Source organism: Ostrea edulis, chromosome 5, assembly GCF_947568905.1.
Source record: "Ostrea edulis chromosome 5, xbOstEdul1.1, whole genome shotgun sequence".
NCBI classification, from domain to species: domain Eukaryota; kingdom Metazoa; phylum Mollusca; class Bivalvia; order Ostreida; family Ostreidae; genus Ostrea; species Ostrea edulis.
In genome coordinates, this window is record NC_079168.1 from 3,576,079 (window position 1) to 3,582,523 (window position 6,445).

Sequence of the window (6,445 nt, forward strand, 5' to 3'; positions counted from 1 at the left end):
TGAATTGCTAATGAGATGCTTTTGAGACGCTTATGAAATACTAATGAGATGGTTATATTGAGATACTAATGAAATGCTTATAGGGTACTAATGAGATGCTTGTGAGAGACTGCTACTGAGATACTCATGAGATACTTATGACTGCTGAGATGCGTATGAGATACTAATGGGATGTTAGTGAGATACTGATGGGATGCTTGTAAGATACTAATGAGATGCTAATGAGGTACTGGTGAGATGCTAATGAAGTACTGATGAGATGATAATGAGATACTGATGAGATGCTAATGAAGTACTGATGAGATGTTAATGAGATACTGGTGAGATTCTAATAGGATATTAATGAGATACAAATGGGATACTGATGAGATACAAATGGGATATTGATGAGATGTAAATGAGATACTAATGAGATATTGATGAGATGCTGATGACAGACATTTAGTAGATGCCCGCTATTGATTTGTCTGTCATGCAATGGGTTCTTAAGATAATGAGCGGACAAGACTTCGTCTACAGACAGACAGGTGCAAAACAACATGCGCCCTCTTTTTCAAAGGGGTATAAAAGGAATCCGACACGATATTAATCACTGTTACAGTTACAAGCTGTTCGCCAAGATTATGAGTGAGCATACTAGGTTAGGGGTATATTGTATGTATACATTGATGTAAACGCCTATGTAATATTGCTGAATGCTCTTATTTCTTCTACAAACATTTACGGTGTATTCAATACATGCCTGTAAACCGTGTGGTTTTGTGCCAATAAACTTAACTGAAAGGGGTAACCATATGCCTATATATTTCATTGGCGTCTCTTTTATTGGACAAAAGAACCACTTGGTGTCTGGACCAGTAGCCCCGATACGATCATCGGATTTACACAAGTGCTAGTCTTGACGTACCCGGCTAAAATAACAGCCGTTTTTTGTGTTTCCTATCAGACCAAGCACTATATTATACCCATCTGTTACATTTAATAAACCTCGGGGACGGTCTTATCTAATTAATTTTCACAACAGCAACGATCCCGACTGAAATTAGCAAATCAAAAATTACGCAATAAAGTGAAATCTTTTCTGGGATTTTCAAGGTTGGCACCTGCATAATGTAATATCCTAGACGTTCTGCGCCTGTAATTCATTATCACAGCAAGTAAATATAATAATGTGATCGAACAAATCCGTACCCGGTAATTGACATGCAAATGAAATTTACACAGATTACCGACCCACCCACCAAAGCAATTTACCAAGTGTGTTTGGATTGTTTTCTTGAACATTTAGGGAATTTGTATTGTTTTAACATCAAATGTTATAATACATGGGATTTACACATGTTGCCAATAATAAACGGATGCTTCAAAAGCAACAACAGCAACTTTGTACAATTTAAAGATTTAAATGGGGAAAAGATTATCTTTAAAGCTAGACACTTGGTGTTTGTGAATGCTTATTATGCTTACGTGTGTATTACGTCAGAACTGTGTCTCTTTCTCTGCGTCTCTTTTTGTATCCTCTCGTTTGTCTGGAACCCCCTTTTTAGCCGCTATACCTGTACAAACAAAAATTACCTTGGTGCAAACATGTGATTCAGTTCGCTACGTAAGGATGTTGATTCTGATAATCCAACATCGATTATTTCAAACTTCCGCTTTCTGTGATGAAAGCAGTCTAGTCAATTTAATACCGTCAGTCAACAAATACAGTGCGGCCCAAGATAGCAGCAGGTTCGTGGACCTCGATATTACAAATTATTCTTATGTATTCATAACAAACCTGTTGGGAGACTCGAATCTTCGTCAGGACTGAGTGAATTTAGTCAATGTATTTGATGAAAAGTAAAATCTTTTGTTGAATTAATCAGCTTAGATGAAAATCGGGTAGAGATTTCATGAAAATTCAGGCAATGCATCTCACATTATGGTACTAGAAATAAGTTACATGTATAGCAAGCACTGCGAGCTCAAAAGGCAACACATATATGCGAAGCGGGGTGGGGTTTGGGGGGTGGGAGGTTAAGCTCTACATACTATCACAAAAAATTCTATGAGCCGAAAGGGTACTGCCGTTTTGTTCAACTATGATCGGTATCCTCGGCTGTCTCCCTTTTAATTCGTACGAAGTCACACGAGTTCCGAGTAATTGATGTTGGTAGATTCTGACGTGTAATTTGTAATATAAACACTCAATTTGTTCAAAATGAATTGTATCATTATCATTGTATCAGTTTTTATCAAATCATTATAAAGATTATACCACTAATTTTAAAAATAGATGAATATACATATGTTTCTATAAATAATGATAATAAATTAAATACGTGAGTTGTTTTTTTTTTTTTTTTTTTTTTTTTTTTGGGGGGGGGGGGTTGTTTTTGCCTATGAAAAGTTACGGCGAAGCTCGCTCCATTGATTACACATGTGAGTTATGTGATTTGCTATTTATCAGTTGAAATATCCATTCGGCAACCCTCGGCAGATTTCGGTGTCCTACATGTTAGATGGAAGCGGTCGAGGTGATCCAGGTCCTAAAAATGACGAGGCTTATACCTATGTAGCGCCAAATTAGCATTTATTTGAAGATATCATCAATTCATTTGATGCGCGCAACAATTTAATTAAAGATCTCTTCAAATAATTAATGGTATCTTCAATTCTGAATTATTGCGCGCATTAATTGAATTGATAATAACATTTAACATTTATTCTTCAGCTGAATTGATGCGCGCTTTAATTGAATTAATGATCTCTTCAAATGAATTAATGATATTAACAATTGAATTGATGTGCGCCACAATTCCATTGAGGAGAGCAATAATTGATATAATGGGCGCATTAAATCAATTGATGAGAGCAATAATTGAATTGATGATATCTTCAATTATTTGAGTTTATGTTAATTTGGCGATATGTACAGCGAATTAATAAAACTTTGAAATGGAAAAAAAAAATTCAAATTTACCTTATGTAGTTAAAGAATGTAGTTTTAGTGAAAAGTAACCTGAAAAAATTGATACCCCTAAAGTTTCAGAAGGAAGTCAGCTATTATGATGATGTATTATTTATCCCTAAATGAAAAGGTGGATCAAATGTTTAAAGTCGTGTTGCAATATGTTGATGAAAAGGCGAAGATAACGAATAGTGATCAACCTCATAACTCCTATAAGGAATACAAAATTAAGAGTTGGGCAAACACAGACCCCTGGATATACCAGGGGTGGAATCAGGTGTATAGGAGGAGTAAGCATCCCCTGTCAACCGGTCACACTTAGTCGCAATAATGTAGCACTATCCTATTTTTTTCTGACGTTTTCGGGATAGGGCTACAATTCCATAGGATCTCCGCAATAGTGCAAAATAATTTAATGGATAACCGATAATAAGCTCCGTGTATTAGTCCCAAGTGTTGTTTATACCAAAAAGAGTACCAATGTTGAGCTCGGGCATGTCTAATAAAGGTGTTATTCATTAGATATCATGTACAGCACGCAAAATTCTTCGTCTGCTCCGCCATGCATGTTATCGCGAGATCTTATAAGTGGATCAACTGAATAATCTAAACATTGACAATCAGCGCGAAAATGTAGTTACTCGAGCCATTCCGACAAAGAAAGGAAAATCATATGGTTGCAGAAAGAATTTGCACTCTGTTGTTCGTTTTTAGCTCACCTGTGCCGAATGCTCAAGTGAGCTTTTCTGATCAAAATTTGTCCGTTGTCTGTCGTTGTGGGCGTCGTAAACTTTTCACATTTTCATCTTCTTCTCAAGAACACTGGGCCAATTTTAACCAAACTTGCCACAAAGCATCCTTGGGTGAAGGGCTTTCAAGTTTTTTTTTCAAATGAAGGGCCAAGTCCCTTTCAAAAGGGAGATAATCACAAAAATGCAAAAATAGGAGGGGTCATTTAAAAATTTTCTTTTCAAGAACCACTGGATCAGAAAAGCTGAAATTTTCATGAAAGCTTCCTTACATAGTGCAGATTCAAGTTTGGTCAAATCATGGTCCCCGGGGGTTGGATGGGTTCACAATAGGGGATCAAAATTTTACATACTAATATATAGGATAAATCTTTTAAAATATTCTTCTCAAGAACCACTGAGCCAGAAAAGCTGAGATTTTCATGAAAGCTTCCTGACATAATGCAGATTCAAGCTTGTTCAAATCATGCCCCCCGGAGGTATGATGAAGCTACAATAAGGGATCAAAGTTTTACATACTAATATATAGGAAAAATCTTCTTCTCAAGAACCACTGAGCCAGAAAAGCTGAGATTTACATGAAAGCTTCTTGACATAATGCAGATTCAGGTTTGTTAAAATCATGACCCCCAGGGGTTGGATGGGGCCACAATAAGGGATCAAAGTTTAACATACAAATATATAGGAAAAATCTTTAAAAATCTTCTTCTCAAGAACCACCGGGCCAGAAAAGCTGAAATTTACATGAAAGCTTCCTGACACAGTGCAGATTCAAATTTGTTCAAATCATGGCCCCCGAGGATTGGATGGAGCCACAATAGGGGATCAAAGTTTTACATACTAATATACAGGATAAATCTTTAAAAATCTTCTTCTCAAGAACCACTGAGTCAAAAAAGCTGAGATTTACACGAAAGCTTTCTGACATATTTCAGACTTCAGTTTGTTAAAATCATGGCCCCCAGGGGTAGGGTGGGGTCACAAGGGGGGATCTAAGTTTTGCTTACAAATATATAGGGAAAATCTTTAAATATGAGCCAAGGTGATGCAGGTGAGCGATGTGGCCCTTGGGCCTCTTGTTTATCTTGGTATTAAATTTAAATCTTTTCAATACCGACGATCCGCACTCGTCCATTGATGTAAATACTACCTTACATGGCATATGCAAAAAACTTGACAATCGGAAGTTGAAACTTCAGTACAGTACATCAAACATGGCGCTCAAATATGAATCGAGAAATTGGAATGTATCGAAATTGTTAAAAACGGTAGAAAAGAGCCTCACAAATCGTAAGTTGCAATTTATACTTTGTTTAAGATACATAGAATATCATTTTATTTACGCAAAGATAGTCAGCAAATGTTTAAACTGATCGAAAATGTTGCGGTAGTGAATCACTCCCGCATTTGCACCATTACGGATATCCTAAGGAGTTGTAGCCCTCTCCCACAAAAAAATAAAAATAAAAATGGAGGAGGCTACATTATTGCAGCTAGTCACACCCGCCATTATATGACGGTATCTGAAGTATACGACATATATACGAAATACTAGTATCGAAATAAATGTTCTACTGAAATGAAAACATAAGAACAATATCATATTTGCAAGCAATATAACCCTAGAAATCATGACATATTGTTTTCGCCTTACTGTGTATACAAGAGTTCTCTAAAGAGAAATAAGTCAGACTCATCTCAGAATCAAAACGAGTTCAATCCCCTGGATTGTAGTACACATACATGAATCTTGATTTTATTTCTCCTCCTTTTCATCAATTCTTGGTAACAATTACCAGTAACATTGCTAATTTTGCCAAAGTAACGTCATATTTCATGTAGGCCTAGATGTCACGTAGCGCTCATAAATACTTTCAGTACTTTGATCACACATACAGTGTAATTGTGTACATGAAAACCATGTGTTATATATGTAACTTTTGCAGAGATTCGTTATTTACTCTTATATAACCCCTCTTCTCAAATGGGATTGATATTCAGGTTGGGATATCCCTTTGTCTCAATGATATATTTAAACTAAACTTTTCCCTTGAATTTGATGAACTATTAAGAATATTTGATTTACAATTAAGCATTGAAGAAAGGCATTTAATCGTTGTGCAAGAGCACAGACGCTGTAATATACATGTACAGAAATAATAAATTATTCACAGAAAAGGTGCTTGTGTGTAAGAGCACGAATTTAAAGTTAACTGTCGTCGTAGTTTAACACTGGTGTAAATTTGAGTAGATTTGTTGGGGGTTGGACTGGAGGCTCCATGGAATGTTGAGGCTTTGGGGGTGGGGGTGAGGGGGTGGGTACTTTTATGGGTTTATATATTCTACTTATACTTTATACATGCGTAATAAAATAAGTAACACTAAATAACTGTTTCGCCTATCTTTACTTGTTTGTATGTAGGTTATAACATAAAATTTTAATTCTTTTCTGTTCTTCTAGTATTTTTTTTTTTTTTGTTTTTTGTTTTTTTGCTTTTTGTCACAATGTGGGGTTCTATAAATTCGTCACTGCATTAATGTTTTTTCTCTCTCCATGAATTGAGATAAACGTCTCTTTAATGATATTGAAAATGGGGTCACGTATTATTGATTATATTTTGTCTAGACAACAAAATGTGAAAGATATCGAAAAATCATTGAAAAATGTATCGATTCTCTATAGCCCTTGTGAATTTCAGACAGACATTAATTTCAGAGAACATTTAATGAGACTATGATGTAA